Here is a 15,084-nt window from a genome sequence, read left to right as displayed (position 1 = left end):
TGTTTGGCTCTCAGTCTCCATGTTGCTGATCCTGGATCTGCTGAGATGTCCCAGGCCATTGTTGGCTTTGATCCTCATACATTTAACTTTGTCCTGAGAAAGGACAAGTTCCAAAAAGTCAAACAGGGACTACTTTTGCATTTGACGTAGCCAAACTGCATGCGCCTGGAGAAGCCAAAAGGCTTACAGCACCTGGTATTCCCAGGCGGTCTCCCATCCAAGTACTAACCAGGCCCGACTCTGCTTGGCTTCTGAGATCTGATGAGATCAGGCGTGTTCAGGGTGGTGTGGCCGTAAGCCAGCAATGGAATCCCAAACCAGCTTTTTATAGATTCTGAAACAGAATCTGTTATTGTATTCCGACTTCTAAAATAGAACTATACCGTTTAGAGAAGACGCAGTTTATGAGCATGTCGTGGGATTGAGCTTCCCTGGTTTCTCTATATGACAACGGACACAAAACTACACACAGGGAACAGAGGAGCTTGACAGACAGTTATCTGAGAGTCCCATTTTCAGCTGCAGAGAACAATCACATCAGGGAAGTCAACGTGCAGGCTCAACAGCAGCCTCTCAAGCCAGCTCTCTGGTAAAAATAGGGGAAACGTATGGTTCCAGCACCTATATAACATATATTTGTCACAGGGACTGTGGCTTACGGCCACACCGCCCTGAACACGCCCGATCTCGTCAGATCTCGGAAGCCAAGCAGGGTCGGGCCTGGTTAGTACTTGGATGGGAGACCGCTTGGGAATACCAGGTGCTGTAAGCTTTTTTCTCTTCTCTCTGCGGCCTGCATGTAACATCTGACCATCACCGTGTGCCACACAGACACCAGGAAGTTAACCAGCTTGGGCTGCTGCTGATTGGTTGGCAGACACCTCTGTTTCTGTTTGGCTCTCAGTCTCCATGTTGCTGATCCTGGATCTGCTGAGATGTCCCAGGCCATTGTTGGCTTTGATCCTCATACATTTAACTTTGTCCTGAGAAAGGACAAGTTCCAAAAAGTCAAACAGGGACTACTTTTGCATTTGACGTAGCCAAACTGCATGCGCCTGGAGAAGCCAAAAGGCTTACAGCACCTGGTATTCCCAGGCGGTCTCCCATCCAAGTACTAACCAGGCCCGACTCTGCTTGGCTTCTGAGATCTGATGAGATCAGGCGTGTTCAGGGTGGTGTGGCCGTAAGCCAGCAATGGAATCCCAAACCAGCTCTTTATAGATTCTGAAACAGAATCTGTTATTGTATTCCGACTTCTAAAATAGAACTATACCGTTTAGAGAAGACGCAGTTTATGAGCATGTCGTGGGATTGAGCTTCCCTGGTTTCTCTATATGACAACGGACACAAAACTACACACAGGGAACAGAGGAGCTTGACAGACAGTTATCTGAGAGTCCCATTTTCAGCTGCAGAGAACAATCACATCAGGGAAGTCAACGTGCAGGCTCAACAGCAGCCTCTCAAGCCAGCTCTCTGGTAAAAATAGGGGAAACGTATGGTTCCAGCACCTATATAACATATATTTGTCACAGGGACTGTGGCTTACGGCCACACCGCCCTGAACACGCCCGATCTCGTCCGATCTCGGAAGCCAAGCAGGGTCGGGCCTGGTTAGTACTTGGATGGGAGACCGCTTGGGAATACCAGGTGCTGTAAGCTTTTTTCTCTTCTCTCTGCGGCCTGCATGTAACATCTGACCATCACCGTGTGCCACACAGACACCAGGAAGTTAACCAGCTTGGGCTGCTGCTGATTGGTTGGCAGACACCTCTGTTTCTGTTTGGCTCTCAGTCTCCATGTTGCTGATCCTGGATCTGCTGAGATGTCCCAGGCCATTGTTGGCTTTGATCCTCATACATTTAACTTTGTCCTGAGAAAGGACAAGTTCCAAAAAGTCAAACAGGGACTACTTTTGCATTTGACGTAGCCAAACTGCATGCGCCTGGAGAAGCCAAAAGGCTTACAGCACCTGGTATTCCCAGGCGGTCTCCCATCCAAGTACTAACCAGGCCCGACTCTGCTTGGCTTCTGAGATCTGATGAGATCAGGCGTGTTCAGGGTGGTGTGGCCGTAAGCCAGCAATGGAATCCCAAACCAGCTTTTTATAGATTCTGAAACAGAATCTGTTATTGTATTCCGACTTCTAAAATAGAACTATACCGTTTAGAGAAGACGCAGTTTATGAGCATGTCGTGGGATTGAGCTTCCCTGGTTTCTCTATATGACAACGGACACAAAACTACACACAGGGAACAGAGGAGCTTGACAGACAGTTATCTGAGAGTCCCATTTTCAGCTGCAGAGAACAATCACATCAGGGAAGTCAACGAGCAGGCTCAACAGCAGCCTCTCAAGCCAGCTCTCTGGTAAAAATAGGGGAAACGTATGGTTCCAGCACCTATATAACATATATTTGTCACAGGGACTGTGGCTTACGGCCACACCGCCCTGAACACGCCCGATCTCGTCTGATCTCGGAAGCCAAGCAGGGTCGGGCCTGGTTAGTACTTGGATGGGAGACCGCTTGGGAATACCAGGTGCTGTAAGCTTTTTTCTCTTCTCTCTGCGGCCTGCATGTAACATCTGACCATCACCGTGTGCCACACAGACACCAGGAAGTTAACCAGCTTGGGCTGCTGCTGATTGGTTGGCAGACACCTCTGTTTCTGTTTGGCTCTCAGTCTCCATGTTGCTGATCCTGGATCTGCTGAGATGTCCCAGGCCATTGTTGGCTTTGATCCTCATACATTTAACTTTGTCCTGAGAAAGGACAAGTTCCAAAAAGTCAAACAGGGACTACTTTTGCATTTGACGTAGCCAAACTGCATGCGCCTGGAGAAGCCAAAAGGCTTACAGCACCTGGTATTCCCAGGCGGTCTCCCATCCAAGTACTAACCAGGCCCAACTCTGCTTGGCTTCTGAGATCTGATGAGATCAGGCGTGTTCAGGGTGGTGTGGCCGTAAGCCAGCAATGGAATCCCAAACCAGCTTTTTATAGATTCTGAAACAGAATCTGTTATTGTATTCCGACTTCTAAAATAGAACTATACCGTTTAGAGAAGACGCAGTTTATGAGCATGTCGTGGGATTGAGCTTCCCTGGTTGCTCTATATGACAACGGACACAAAACTACACACAGGGAACAGAGGAGCTTGACAGACAGTTATCTGAGAGTCCCATTTTCAGCTGCAGAGAACAATCACATCAGGGAAGTCAACGTGCAGGCTCAACAGCAGCCTCTCAAGCCAGCTCTCTGGTAAAAATAGGGGAAACGTATGGTTCCAGCACCTATATAACATATATTTGTCACAGGGACTGTGGCTTACGGCCACACCGCCCTGAACACGCCCGATCTCGTCCGATCTCGGAAGCCAAGCAGGGTCGGGCCTGGTTAGTACTTGGATGGGAGACCGCTTGGGAATACCAGGTGCTGTAAGCTTTTTTCTCTTCTCTCTGCGGCCTGCATGTAACATCTGACCATCACCGTGTGCCACACAGACACCAGGAAGTTAACCAGCTTGGGCTGCTGCTGATTGGTTGGCAGACACCTCTGTTTCTGTTTGGCTCTCAGTCTCCATGTTGCTGATCCTGGATCTGCTGAGATGTCCCAGGCCATTGTTGGCTTTGATCCTCATACATTTAACTTTGTCCTGAGAAAGGACAAGTTCCAAAAAGTCAAACAGGGACTACTTTTGCATTTGACGTAGCCAAACTGCATGCGCCTGGAGAAGCCAAAAGGCTTACAGCACCTGGTATTCCCAGGCGGTCTCCCATCCAAGTACTAACCAGGCCCGACTCTGCTTGGCTTCTGAGATCTGATGAGATCAGGCGTGTTCAGGGTGGTGTGGCCGTAAGCCAGCAATGGAATCCCAAACCAGCTTTTTATAGATTCTGAAACAGAATCTGTTATTGTATTCCGACTTCTAAAATAGAACTATACCGTTTAGAGAAGACGCAGTTTATGAGCATGTCGTGGGATTGAGCTTCCCTGGTTTCTCTATATGACAACGGACACAAAACTACACACAGGGAACAGAGGAGCTTGACAGACAGTTATCTGAGAGTCCCATTTTCAGCTGCAGAGAACAATCACATCAGGGAAGTCAACGTGCAGGCTCAACAGCAGCCTCTCAAGCCAGCTCTCTGGTAAAAATAGGGGAAACGTATGGTTCCAGCACCTATATAACATATATTTGTCACAGGGACTGTGGCTTACGGCCACACCGCCCTGAACACGCCCGATCTCGTCCGATCTCGGAAGCCAAGCAGGGTCGGGCCTGGTTAGTACTTGGATGGGAGACTGCTTGGGAATACCAGGTGCTGTAAGCTTTTTTCTCTTCTCTCTGCGGCCTGCATGTAACATCTGACCATCACCGTGTGCCACACAGACACCAGGAAGTTAACCAGCTTGGGCTGCTGCTGATTGGTTGGCAGACACCTCTGTTTCTGTTTGGCTCTCAGTCTCCATGTTGCTGATCCTGGATCTGCTGAGATGTCCCAGGCCATTGTTGGCTTTGATCCTCATACATTTAACTTTGTCCTGAGAAAGGACAAGTTCCAAAAAGTCAAACAGGGACTACTTTTGCATTTGACGTAGCCAAACTGCATGCGCCTGGAGAAGCCAAAAGGCTTACAGCACCTGGTATTCCCAGGCGGTCTCCCATCCAAGTACTAACCAGGCCCAACTCTGCTTGGCTTCTGAGATCTGATGAGATCAGGCGTGTTCAGGGTGGTGTGGCCGTAAGCCAGCAATGGAATCCCAAACCAGCTTTTTATAGATTCTGAAACAGAATCTGTTATTGTATTCCGACTTCTAAAATAGAACTATACCGTTTAGAGAAGACGCAGTTTATGAGCATGTCGTGGGATTGAGCTTCCCTGGTTTCTCTATATGACAACGGACACAAAACTACACACAGGGAACAGAGGAGCTTGACAGACAGTTATCTGAGAGTCCCATTTTCAGCTGCAGAGAACAATCACATCAGGGAAGTCAACGTGCAGGCTCAACAGCAGCCTCTCAAGCCAGCTCTCTGGTAAAAATAGGGGAAACGTATGGTTCCAGCACCTATATAACATATATTTGTCACAGGGACTGTGGCTTACGGCCACACCGCCCTGAACACGCCCGATCTCGTCCGATCTCGGAAGCCAAGCAGGGTCGGGCCTGGTTAGTACTTGGATGGGAGACCGCTTGGGAATACCAGGTGCTGTAAGCTTTTTTCTCTTCTCTCTGCGGCCTGCATGTAACATCTGACCATCACCGTGTGCCACACAGACACCAGGAAGTTAACCAGCTTGGGCTGCTGCTGATTGGTTGGCAGACACCTCTGTTTCTGTTTGGCTCTCAGTCTCCATGTTGCTGATCCTGGATCTGCTGAGATGTCCCAGGCCATTGTTGGCTTTGATCCTCATACATTTAACTTTGTCCTCAGAAAGGACAAGTTCCAAAAAGTCAAACAGGGACTACTTTTGCATTTGACGTAGCCAAACTGCATGCGCCTGGAGAAGCCAAAAGGCTTACAGCACCTGGTATTCCCAGGCGGTCCCCCATCCAAGTACTAACCAGGCCCGACTCTGCTTGGCTTCTGAGATCTGATGAGATCAGGCGTGTTCAGGGTGGTGTGGCCGTAAGCCAGCAATGGAATCCCAAACCAGCTTTTTATAGATTCTGAAACAGAATCTGTTATTGTATTCCGACTTCTAAAATAGAACTATACCGTTTAGAGAAGACGCAGTTTATGAGCATGTCGTGGGATTGAGCTTCCCTGGTTTCTCTATATGACAACGGACACAAAACTACACACAGGGAACAGAGGAGCTTGACAGACAGTTATCTGAGAGTCCCATTTTCAGCTGCAGAGAACAATCACATCAGGGAAGTCAACGTGCAGGCTCAACAGCAGCCTCTCAAGCCAGCTCTCTGGTAAAAATAGGGGAAACGTATGGTTCCAGCACCTATATAACATATATTTGTCACAGGGACTGTGGCTTACGGCCACACCGCCCTGAACACGCCCGATCTCGTCCGATCTCGGAAGCCAAGCAGGGTCGGGCCTGGTTAGTACTTGGATGGGAGACTGCTTGGGAATACCAGGTGCTGTAAGCTTTTTTCTCTTCTCTCTGCGGCCTGCATGTAACATCTGACCATCACCGTGTGCCACACAGACACCAGGAAGTTAACCAGCTTGGGCTGCTGCTGATTGGTTGGCAGACACCTCTGTTTCTGTTTGGCTCTCAGTCTCCATGTTGCTGATCCTGGATCTGCTGAGATGTCCCAGGCCATTGTTGGCTTTGATCCTCATACATTTAACTTTGTCCTGAGAAAGGACAAGTTCCAAAAAGTCAAACAGGGACTACTTTTGCATTTGACGTAGCCAAACTGCATGCGCCTGGAGAAGCCAAAAGGCTTACAGCACCTGGTATTCCCAGGCGGTCTCCCATCCAAGTACTAACCAGGCCCGACTCTGCTTGGCTTCTGAGATCTGATGAGATCAGGCGTGTTCAGGGTGGTGTGGCCGTAAGCCAGCAATGGAATCCCAAACCAGCTTTTTATAGATTCTGAAACAGAATCTGTTATTGTATTCCGACTTCTAAAATAGAACTATACCGTTTAGAGAAGACGCAGTTTATGAGCATGTCGTGGGATTGAGCTTCCCTGGTTTCTCTATATGACAACGGACACAAAACTACACACAGGGAACAGAGGAGCTTGACAGACAGTTATCTGAGAGTCCCATTTTCAGCTGCAGAGAACAATCACATCAGGGAAGTCAACGAGCAGGCTCAACAGCAGCCTCTCAAGCCAGCTCTCTGGTAAAAATAGGGGAAACGTATGGTTCCAGCACCTATATAACATATATTTGTCACAGGGACTGTGGCTTACGGCCACACCGCCCTGAACACGCCCGATCTCGTCTGATCTCGGAAGCCAAGCAGGGTCGGGCCTGGTTAGTACTTGGATGGGAGACCGCTTGGGAATACCAGGTGCTGTAAGCTTTTTTCTCTTCTCTCTGCGGCCTGCATGTAACATCTGACCATCACCGTGTGCCACACAGACACCAGGAAGTTAACCAGCTTGGGCTGCTGCTGATTGGTTGGCAGACACCTCTGTTTCTGTTTGGCTCTCAGTCTCCATGTTGCTGATCCTGGATCTGCTGAGATGTCCCAGGCCATTGTTGGCTTTGATCCTCATACATTTAACTTTGTCCTGAGAAAGGACAAGTTCCAAAAAGTCAAACAGGGACTACTTTTGCATTTGACGTAGCCAAACTGCATGCGCCTGGAGAAGCCAAAAGGCTTACAGCACCTGGTATTCCCAGGCGGTCTCCCATCCAAGTACTAACCAGGCCCGACTCTGCTTGGCTTCTGAGATCTGATGAGATCAGGCGTGTTCAGGGTGGTGTGGCCGTAAGCCAGCAATGGAATCCCAAACCAGCTTTTTATAGATTCTGAAACAGAATCTGTTATTGTATTCCGACTTCTAAAATAGAACTATACCGTTTAGAGAAGACGCAGTTTATGAGCATGTCGTGGGATTGAGCTTCCCTGGTTGCTCTATATGACAACGGACACAAAACTACACACAGGGAACAGAGGAGCTTGACAGACAGTTATCTGAGAGTCCCATTTTCAGCTGCAGAGAACAATCACATCAGGGAAGTCAACGTGCAGGCTCAACAGCAGCCTCTCAAGCCAGCTCTCTGGTAAAAATAGGGGAAACGTATGGTTCCAGCACCTATATAACATATATTTGTCACAGGGACTGTGGCTTACGGCCACACCGCCCTGAACACGCCCGATCTCGTCCGATCTCGGAAGCCAAGCAGGGTCGGGCCTGGTTAGTACTTGGATGGGAGACTGCTTGGGAATACCAGGTGCTGTAAGCTTTTTTCTCTTCTCTCTGCGGCCTGCATGTAACATCTGACCATCACCGTGTGCCACACAGACACCAGGAAGTTAACCAGCTTGGGCTGCTGCTGATTGGTTGGCAGACACCTCTGTTTCTGTTTGGCTCTCAGTCTCCATGTTGCTGATCCTGGATCTGCTGAGATGTCCCAGGCCATTGTTGGCTTTGATCCTCATACATTTAACTTTGTCCTGAGAAAGGACAAGTTCCAAAAAGTCAAACAGGGACTACTTTTGCATTTGACGTAGCCAAACTGCATGCGCCTGGAGAAGCCAAAAGGCTTACAGCACCTGGTATTCCCAGGCGGTCTCCCATCCAAGTACTAACCAGGCCCGACTCTGCTTGGCTTCTGAGATCTGATGAGATCAGGCGTGTTCAGGGTGGTGTGGCCGTAAGCCAGCAATGGAATCCCAAACCAGCTTTTTATAGATTCTGAAACAGAATCTGTTATTGTATTCCGACTTCTAAAATAGAACTATACCGTTTAGAGAAGACGCAGTTTATGAGCATGTCGTGGGATTGAGCTTCCCTGGTTTCTCTATATGACAACGGACACAAAACTACACACAGGGAACAGAGGAGCTTGACAGACAGTTATCTGAGAGTCCCATTTTCAGCTGCAGAGAACAATCACATCAGGGAAGTCAACGTGCAGGCTCAACAGCAGCCTCTCAAGCCAGCTCTCTGGTAAAAATAGGGGAAACGTATGGTTCCAGCACCTATATAACATATATTTGTCACAGGGACTGTGGCTTACGGCCACACCGCCCTGAACACGCCCGATCTCGTCCGATCTCGGAAGCCAAGCAGGGTCGGGCCTGGTTAGTACTTGGATGGGAGACCGCTTGGGAATACCAGGTGCTGTAAGCTTTTTTCTCTTCTCTCTGCGGCCTGCATGTAACATCTGACCATCACCGTGTGCCACACAGACACCAGGAAGTTAACCAGCTTGGGCTGCTGCTGATTGGTTGGCAGACACCTCTGTTTCTGTTTGGCTCTCAGTCTCCATGTTGCTGATCCTGGATCTGCTGAGATGTCCCAGGCCATTGTTGGCTTTGATCCTCATACATTTAACTTTGTCCTGAGAAAGGACAAGTTCCAAAAAGTCAAACAGGGACTACTTTTGCATTTGACGTAGCCAAACTGCATGCGCCTGGAGAAGCCAAAAGGCTTACAGCACCTGGTATTCCCAGGTGGTCCCCCATCCAAGTACTAACCAGGCCCGACTCTGCTTGGCTTCTGAGATCTGATGAGATCAGGCGTGTTCAGGGTGGTGTGGCCGTAAGCCAGCAATGGAATCCCAAACCAGCTTTTTATAGATTCTGAAACAGAATCTGTTATTGTATTCCGACTTCTAAAATAGAACTATACCGTTTAGAGAAGACGCAGTTTATGAGCATGTCGTGGGATTGAGCTTCCCTGGTTTCTCTATATGACAACGGACACAAAACTACACACAGGGAACAGAGGAGCTTGACAGACAGTTATCTGAGAGTCCCATTTTCAGCTGCAGAGAACAATCACATCAGGGAAGTCAACGTGCAGGCTCAACAGCAGCCTCTCAAGCCAGCTCTCTGGTAAAAATAGGGGAAACGTATGGTTCCAGCACCTATATAACATATATTTGTCACAGGGACTGTGGCTTACGGCCACACCGCCCTGAACACGCCCGATCTCGTCCGATCTCGGAAGCCAAGCAGGGTCGGGCCTGGTTAGTACTTGGATGGGAGACCGCTTGGGAATACCAGGTGCTGTAAGCTTTTTTCTCTTCTCTCTGCGGCCTGCATGTAACATCTGACCATCACCGTGTGCCACACAGACACCAGGAAGTTAACCAGCTTGGGCTGCTGCTGATTGGTTGGCAGACACCTCTGTTTCTGTTTGGCTCTCAGTCTCCATGTTGCTGATCCTGGATCTGCTGAGATGTCCCAGGCCATTGTTGGCTTTGATCCTCATACATTTAACTTTGTCCTGAGAAAGGACAAGTTCCAAAAAGTCAAACAGGGACTACTTTTGCATTTGACGTAGCCAAACTGCATGCGCCTGGAGAAGCCAAAAGGCTTACAGCACCTGGTATTCCCAGGCGGTCTCCCATCCAAGTACTAACCAGGCCCGACTCTGCTTGGCTTCTGAGATCTGATGAGATCAGGCGTGTTCAGGGTGGTGTGGCCGTAAGCCAGCAATGGAATCCCAAACCAGCTTTTTATAGATTCTGAAACAGAATCTGTTATTGTATTCCGACTTCTAAAATAGAACTATACCGTTTAGAGAAGACGCAGTTTATGAGCATGTCGTGGGATTGAGCTTCCCTGGTTTCTCTATATGACAACGGACACAAAACTACACACAGGGAACAGAGGAGCTTGACAGACAGTTATCTGAGAGTCCCATTTTCAGCTGCAGAGAACAATCACATCAGGGAAGTCAACGTGCAGGCTCAACAGCAGCCTCTCAAGCCAGCTCTCTGGTAAAAATAGGGGAAACGTATGGTTCCAGCACCTATATAACATATATTTGTCACAGGGACTGTGGCTTACGGCCACACCGCCCTGAACACGCCCGATCTCGTCCGATCTCGGAAGCCAAGCAGGGTCGGGCCTGGTTAGTACTTGGATGGGAGACCGCTTGGGAATACCAGGTGCTGTAAGCTTTTTTCTCTTCTCTCTGCGGCCTGCATGTAACATCTGACCATCACCGTGTGCCACACAGACACCAGGAAGTTAACCAGCTTGGGCTGCTGCTGATTGGTTGGCAGACACCTCTGTTTCTGTTTGGCTCTCAGTCTCCATGTTGCTGATCCTGGATCTGCTGAGATGTCCCAGGCCATTGTTGGCTTTGATCCTCATACATTTAACTTTGTCCTGAGAAAGGACAAGTTCCAAAAAGTCAAACAGGGACTACTTTTGCATTTGACGTAGCCAAACTGCATGCGCCTGGAGAAGCCAAAAGGCTTACAGCACCTGGTATTCCCAGGCGGTCCCCCATCCAAGTACTAACCAGGCCCGACTCTGCTTGGCTTCTGAGATCTGATGAGATCAGGCGTGTTCAGGGTGGTGTGGCCGTAAGCCAGCAATGGAATCCCAAACCAGCTTTTTATAGATTCTGAAACAGAATCTGTTATTGTATTCCGACTTCTAAAATAGAACTATACCGTTTAGAGAAGACGCAGTTTATGAGCATGTCGTGGGATTGAGCTTCCCTGGTTTCTCTATATGACAACGGACACAAAACTACACACAGGGAACAGAGGAGCTTGACAGACAGTTATCTGAGAGTCCCATTTTCAGCTGCAGAGAACAATCACATCAGGGAAGTCAACGTGCAGGCTCAACAGCAGCCTCTCAAGCCAGCTCTCTGGTAAAAATAGGGGAAACGTATGGTTCCAGCACCTATATAACATATATTTGTCACAGGGACTGTGGCTTACGGCCACACCGCCCTGAACACGCCCGATCTCGTCCGATCTCGGAAGCCAAGCAGGGTCGGGCCTGGTTAGTACTTGGATGGGAGACTGCTTGGGAATACCAGGTGCTGTAAGCTTTTTTCTCTTCTCTCTGCGGCCTGCATGTAACATCTGACCATCACCGTGTGCCACACAGACACCAGGAAGTTAACCAGCTTGGGCTGCTGCTGATTGGTTGGCAGACACCTCTGTTTCTGTTTGGCTCTCAGTCTCCATGTTGCTGATCCTGGATCTGCTGAGATGTCCCAGGCCATTGTTGGCTTTGATCCTCATACATTTAACTTTGTCCTGAGAAAGGACAAGTTCCAAAAAGTCAAACAGGGACTACTTTTGCATTTGACGTAGCCAAACTGCATGCGCCTGGAGAAGCCAAAAGGCTTACAGCACCTGGTATTCCCAGGCGGTCTCCCATCCAAGTACTAACCAGGCCCGACTCTGCTTGGCTTCTGAGATCTGATGAGATCAGGCGTGTTCAGGGTGGTGTGGCCGTAAGCCAGCAATGGAATCCCAAACCAGCTTTTTATAGATTCTGAAACAGAATCTGTTATTGTATTCCGACTTCTAAAATAGAACTATACCGTTTAGAGAAGACGCAGTTTATGAGCATGTCGTGGGATTGAGCTTCCCTGGTTTCTCTATATGACAACGGACACAAAACTACACACAGGGAACAGAGGAGCTTGACAGACAGTTATCTGAGAGTCCCATTTTCAGCTGCAGAGAACAATCACATCAGGGAAGTCAACGTGCAGGCTCAACAGCAGCCTCTCAAGCCAGCTCTCTGGTAAAAATAGGGGAAACGTATGGTTCCAGCACCTATATAACATATATTTGTCACAGGGACTGTGGCTTACGGCCACACCCCCATGATCACTTGTGACAGTCGGTGCCCTGCAGCAATTTGTTTGAGAGAGAGCGCGTGCGTTTGAAAGAGTGAGTGAAAGTGTTTGGTGAGTGTTTTGACTGATCGTGTGTGAGTAAGATTTGTTTGTATAGTTGTGTGTTTTGTTTTATTCCCCCAGCAGCTTCGCTGTTCGGGGGAACGTCCTTTTTTCGTGTGTTTTTGTAACCGGACGGATACCATGGCAAACGAAACAATGGAACGGAAAATGACAACGATACTGAACAATGGAGAACGGCTGACGGATGACAGGCGAGTGAATGATGGTGTGAAAGACAGCGAGATTAGGAGAGTAAATGAAGGTATGAATAAAGGAGGAAATGAAAATGGAGGAGAGAAAGTGAGAAAGAATGGAGAAGTGAATGCAGATACTTGGAAGGGAGAAAGTAGAAGTTTGAATGAAGAGAATATGAAGAATGACAGAGAAAGTGTGAAAGACGGTGGCTTCAGAAAGGAGCTGACCGTGATTGTGGAGCTGGCAGGGCCAGACAAAGTGACACTAATGGAGTTGCTTAGAGGCATAAAGGAAAGCTGCGGAATAGTTCTTGCCTGCAGATTGAAGGCAAAGAGCACATTTGAGATCACCATGCAGGACGGGAAAGGCAAGGCGCGCCTCATGGACGGCTTTCTATTAAAGGGAGTGCGGGTAATGGCAAAGGAAGTCAGGAGCAATGAACTAGTTGTATCCTTCCTCAACTTGCCCCCGTACATCACGGACGAGGAAATATGCGAAAAATTAGCAACTTGGGGGGTGAAGGCAACTTCACCGATTAAAAGGAGGAAATGGCCTGGAACAGACGTGGCTGACGGCACGCGCTTTTGCAAGGTGCAATTTAACGACAAAGTGCAATCGCTGCCGTATTCGACCAAGTTTGAAACCCTGGAGGGGGGAGAATACTTTCGTGTAATTCACGACAGACAAGTAAAAGTGTGCCGGCTTTGCATTCAGCCGGGACACATTCTACGAGAATGTCCTGAATTTAAGTGCCATAAATGCGCAAAACAGGGGCATTACGCACGAGAGTGCAATGATGGGAGAGGAAAAGTGCAGCAAAATGGAGAACAGGAGGAGCAGAACGGAGGTGGAGGAGCGAGTCAGGAGATTGCTGGTGGAGAGGAGGAGCAGAACGGAGGTGGAGCAGAGAGCCTGGAAATCGTTGAAGGAGAGGAGGTGCAGAGCGGAGGTGGAGCAGAGAGCCTGGAGCTTGTTGGTGGAGAGGAGGTGCAGAGCGGAGGTGGAGCAGAGAGCCTGGAGCTCGCTGGTGGAGAGGAGGAGCAGAGCGGAGGTGGAGCAGAGAGCCTGGAGCTCATTGACGGAGAGGTGGAGCAGATGGAGGAGGGAGGCGAGCGAGACGGAGAGGAGGAGGACCTGACGGTGGTGGAGGAGACACCAACGCAGATGAGAGGGGAGAAGGAGAGAGATGGCCACAACGGCAGCGAGCAAGGAGAGGACAGAGGAGAGGAGAGGAGAGCCATGGTGGAGAGAAGAAGACGGCAGACGAGTGGAGCAAGCAGAGGACTGAGGAGGCAGCGGGGAGGGGGGGTAGGGGGGTCAAGGGAGGACTTGCGGGCAGGGCAGGAATGTGAATGGGCAATGGGAGAAGTAACAGACAGCAGTGAGGATAACATGGAGGAGGTGATTGCAACCAGAAAAAGGCCTTTGGGGAAAAGAGAAGTGAAAAGGATTGGGAAGGTGAAAAAGAGTTTAAAATGAAGAGAAAGATAATTGTGTATATAATACTGTTTATGTTAAAAATCACATCGTTTAATGTAAATGGGCTGCGTGACAACAACAGAAGGCAACAAGCCTGGCAGGTGTGTGACGGGGATATCATGTGTGTGCAAGAGACACATTGGGATGAGGAGTGCATGAGTGAAGTAAAGAAGGAATGGATGGGAGAAATGTATGTGAATAATAGTGGAGCAAAGTCCAGAGGGGTGGCTATTTTAGTGAAGAGGGGAGTAGTCGGCAATATAAAGAAGTGTGTGGATGATGAGGAGGGGCGAGTGATAGGGATCACGTTTGATTATGTGGGGAAAGAATACAGACTAATAAATGTGTATGCACCTAATGAAGAGAAGGAGAGAAAGGTCTTTTTTGAGGGAATAGGAGGAATGTGTGGGGAGAACTGCATGGTGGTGGGAGACTTTAACGTATGGTGTGGGAGACTGGATGCATCTGCGAGTGTGTGCTTTAAGAGCGACTCTACAAGAGGTGTGCTGAAAGAGGTCATGAGAGTGAACGGATTGATAGATATATGGAGGGAGAGGAATCCAGAGAAGAGGGAGTTCACAAGGAGGCAAGTGGTGAGAGGGGTGTTAAAGCAGAGCCGGATAGATTTAGTGCTCGGTACGAGGGACATAGAGAATAAGATAGGTAAGATAGAATATAGGGTAACTGCACTGAGCGACCACATGATAGTAGGGTTTAGTTTAGGACAAGGTATAGAGAGGAGGGGGGGGGGAGTGTGGTGTTTGAATGGTGAGTTGCTGAAAGAAAGAAAGTATAAGGAGAAAGTGAGAGACTGTATTGCAAGGAGAATAAATGAAAACATGTATGAGGATGACATTGGGAGGTGGTGGGAAAGCTTTAAAGAGGAGATAAAGGATCTGAGCATAGCTTATAGTAGAAACAGGAGCAGGAAAGAGAAGGAAAGAGAACAGAGGTTAAAGCGAGAATTAGACAGAGAAGCAGAGAGAGCAGATAGGGAAGCAGGATATGATCTAGGGAGGTATATAGGAATTAAGGAGGAGCTGAAAGGGATAGAGCAGAAGAAGTGTATGGGAGCGATAGTTAGAAGCAGGGCC

At 48.7% G+C, this 15,084-nt stretch overlaps 27 non-coding genes across 27 annotated transcripts; 13 read left to right on the top strand and 14 right to left on the bottom strand.

The window, feature by feature from the left end:
• Positions 1 to 180: 180 nt before the first annotated feature.
• On the bottom strand, positions 181 to 299 carry LOC142392285 (5S ribosomal RNA). Its single transcript, XR_012770946.1, has one exon. It is a non-coding gene; the product is annotated as a 5S ribosomal RNA (ribosomal RNA).
• A 354-nt stretch (positions 300 to 653) lies between these two features.
• On the top strand, positions 654 to 772 carry LOC142392097 (5S ribosomal RNA). Its single transcript, XR_012770767.1, has one exon. It is a non-coding gene; the product is annotated as a 5S ribosomal RNA (ribosomal RNA).
• A 298-nt stretch (positions 773 to 1,070) lies between these two features.
• On the bottom strand, positions 1,071 to 1,189 carry LOC142392284 (5S ribosomal RNA). The gene has a single exon (XR_012770945.1). It is a non-coding gene; the product is annotated as a 5S ribosomal RNA (ribosomal RNA).
• Positions 1,190 to 1,543: 354 nt separating this feature from the next.
• On the top strand, positions 1,544 to 1,662 carry LOC142394090 (5S ribosomal RNA). Its single transcript, XR_012772488.1, has one exon. It is a non-coding gene; the product is annotated as a 5S ribosomal RNA (ribosomal RNA).
• A 298-nt stretch (positions 1,663 to 1,960) lies between these two features.
• Positions 1,961 to 2,079, bottom strand: LOC142392283 (5S ribosomal RNA). Its single transcript, XR_012770944.1, has one exon. It is a non-coding gene; the product is annotated as a 5S ribosomal RNA (ribosomal RNA).
• A 354-nt stretch (positions 2,080 to 2,433) lies between these two features.
• LOC142392109 (5S ribosomal RNA) lies at positions 2,434 to 2,552 on the top strand. Its single transcript, XR_012770778.1, has one exon. It is a non-coding gene; the product is annotated as a 5S ribosomal RNA (ribosomal RNA).
• Positions 2,553 to 2,850: 298 nt separating this feature from the next.
• Positions 2,851 to 2,969, bottom strand: LOC142392119 (5S ribosomal RNA). The gene has a single exon (XR_012770788.1). It is a non-coding gene; the product is annotated as a 5S ribosomal RNA (ribosomal RNA).
• A 354-nt stretch (positions 2,970 to 3,323) lies between these two features.
• Positions 3,324 to 3,442, top strand: LOC142394089 (5S ribosomal RNA). Its single transcript, XR_012772487.1, has one exon. It is a non-coding gene; the product is annotated as a 5S ribosomal RNA (ribosomal RNA).
• Positions 3,443 to 3,740: 298 nt separating this feature from the next.
• Positions 3,741 to 3,859, bottom strand: LOC142392282 (5S ribosomal RNA). Its single transcript, XR_012770943.1, has one exon. It is a non-coding gene; the product is annotated as a 5S ribosomal RNA (ribosomal RNA).
• Positions 3,860 to 4,213: 354 nt separating this feature from the next.
• Positions 4,214 to 4,332, top strand: LOC142392601 (5S ribosomal RNA). The gene has a single exon (XR_012771244.1). It is a non-coding gene; the product is annotated as a 5S ribosomal RNA (ribosomal RNA).
• Positions 4,333 to 4,630: 298 nt separating this feature from the next.
• LOC142392118 (5S ribosomal RNA) lies at positions 4,631 to 4,749 on the bottom strand. The gene has a single exon (XR_012770787.1). It is a non-coding gene; the product is annotated as a 5S ribosomal RNA (ribosomal RNA).
• A 354-nt stretch (positions 4,750 to 5,103) lies between these two features.
• Positions 5,104 to 5,222, top strand: LOC142394088 (5S ribosomal RNA). Its single transcript, XR_012772486.1, has one exon. It is a non-coding gene; the product is annotated as a 5S ribosomal RNA (ribosomal RNA).
• Positions 5,223 to 5,520: 298 nt separating this feature from the next.
• On the bottom strand, positions 5,521 to 5,639 carry LOC142392397 (5S ribosomal RNA). Its single transcript, XR_012771051.1, has one exon. It is a non-coding gene; the product is annotated as a 5S ribosomal RNA (ribosomal RNA).
• Positions 5,640 to 5,993: 354 nt separating this feature from the next.
• Positions 5,994 to 6,112, top strand: LOC142392599 (5S ribosomal RNA). The gene has a single exon (XR_012771243.1). It is a non-coding gene; the product is annotated as a 5S ribosomal RNA (ribosomal RNA).
• Positions 6,113 to 6,410: 298 nt separating this feature from the next.
• LOC142392281 (5S ribosomal RNA) lies at positions 6,411 to 6,529 on the bottom strand. Its single transcript, XR_012770942.1, has one exon. It is a non-coding gene; the product is annotated as a 5S ribosomal RNA (ribosomal RNA).
• A 354-nt stretch (positions 6,530 to 6,883) lies between these two features.
• LOC142392108 (5S ribosomal RNA) lies at positions 6,884 to 7,002 on the top strand. The gene has a single exon (XR_012770777.1). It is a non-coding gene; the product is annotated as a 5S ribosomal RNA (ribosomal RNA).
• A 298-nt stretch (positions 7,003 to 7,300) lies between these two features.
• LOC142392280 (5S ribosomal RNA) lies at positions 7,301 to 7,419 on the bottom strand. Its single transcript, XR_012770941.1, has one exon. It is a non-coding gene; the product is annotated as a 5S ribosomal RNA (ribosomal RNA).
• A 354-nt stretch (positions 7,420 to 7,773) lies between these two features.
• LOC142392598 (5S ribosomal RNA) lies at positions 7,774 to 7,892 on the top strand. The gene has a single exon (XR_012771242.1). It is a non-coding gene; the product is annotated as a 5S ribosomal RNA (ribosomal RNA).
• A 298-nt stretch (positions 7,893 to 8,190) lies between these two features.
• LOC142392279 (5S ribosomal RNA) lies at positions 8,191 to 8,309 on the bottom strand. Its single transcript, XR_012770940.1, has one exon. It is a non-coding gene; the product is annotated as a 5S ribosomal RNA (ribosomal RNA).
• Positions 8,310 to 8,663: 354 nt separating this feature from the next.
• Positions 8,664 to 8,782, top strand: LOC142394087 (5S ribosomal RNA). Its single transcript, XR_012772485.1, has one exon. It is a non-coding gene; the product is annotated as a 5S ribosomal RNA (ribosomal RNA).
• A 298-nt stretch (positions 8,783 to 9,080) lies between these two features.
• Positions 9,081 to 9,199, bottom strand: LOC142392368 (5S ribosomal RNA). Its single transcript, XR_012771024.1, has one exon. It is a non-coding gene; the product is annotated as a 5S ribosomal RNA (ribosomal RNA).
• Positions 9,200 to 9,553: 354 nt separating this feature from the next.
• On the top strand, positions 9,554 to 9,672 carry LOC142394086 (5S ribosomal RNA). The gene has a single exon (XR_012772484.1). It is a non-coding gene; the product is annotated as a 5S ribosomal RNA (ribosomal RNA).
• Positions 9,673 to 9,970: 298 nt separating this feature from the next.
• Positions 9,971 to 10,089, bottom strand: LOC142392278 (5S ribosomal RNA). The gene has a single exon (XR_012770939.1). It is a non-coding gene; the product is annotated as a 5S ribosomal RNA (ribosomal RNA).
• Positions 10,090 to 10,443: 354 nt separating this feature from the next.
• Positions 10,444 to 10,562, top strand: LOC142394085 (5S ribosomal RNA). Its single transcript, XR_012772483.1, has one exon. It is a non-coding gene; the product is annotated as a 5S ribosomal RNA (ribosomal RNA).
• A 298-nt stretch (positions 10,563 to 10,860) lies between these two features.
• Positions 10,861 to 10,979, bottom strand: LOC142392396 (5S ribosomal RNA). Its single transcript, XR_012771050.1, has one exon. It is a non-coding gene; the product is annotated as a 5S ribosomal RNA (ribosomal RNA).
• A 354-nt stretch (positions 10,980 to 11,333) lies between these two features.
• LOC142392597 (5S ribosomal RNA) lies at positions 11,334 to 11,452 on the top strand. Its single transcript, XR_012771241.1, has one exon. It is a non-coding gene; the product is annotated as a 5S ribosomal RNA (ribosomal RNA).
• Positions 11,453 to 11,750: 298 nt separating this feature from the next.
• LOC142392276 (5S ribosomal RNA) lies at positions 11,751 to 11,869 on the bottom strand. The gene has a single exon (XR_012770937.1). It is a non-coding gene; the product is annotated as a 5S ribosomal RNA (ribosomal RNA).
• Between the last annotated feature and the right edge of the window lie 3,215 nt (positions 11,870 to 15,084).

This window comes from Odontesthes bonariensis, chromosome 11 (genome assembly GCF_027942865.1).
Source record: "Odontesthes bonariensis isolate fOdoBon6 chromosome 11, fOdoBon6.hap1, whole genome shotgun sequence".
NCBI lineage: Eukaryota > Metazoa > Chordata > Actinopteri > Atheriniformes > Atherinopsidae > Odontesthes > Odontesthes bonariensis.
The sequence above is the reverse complement of the archived record's forward strand: the minus strand, read 5'-3'. Positions and strand labels throughout refer to the sequence as shown.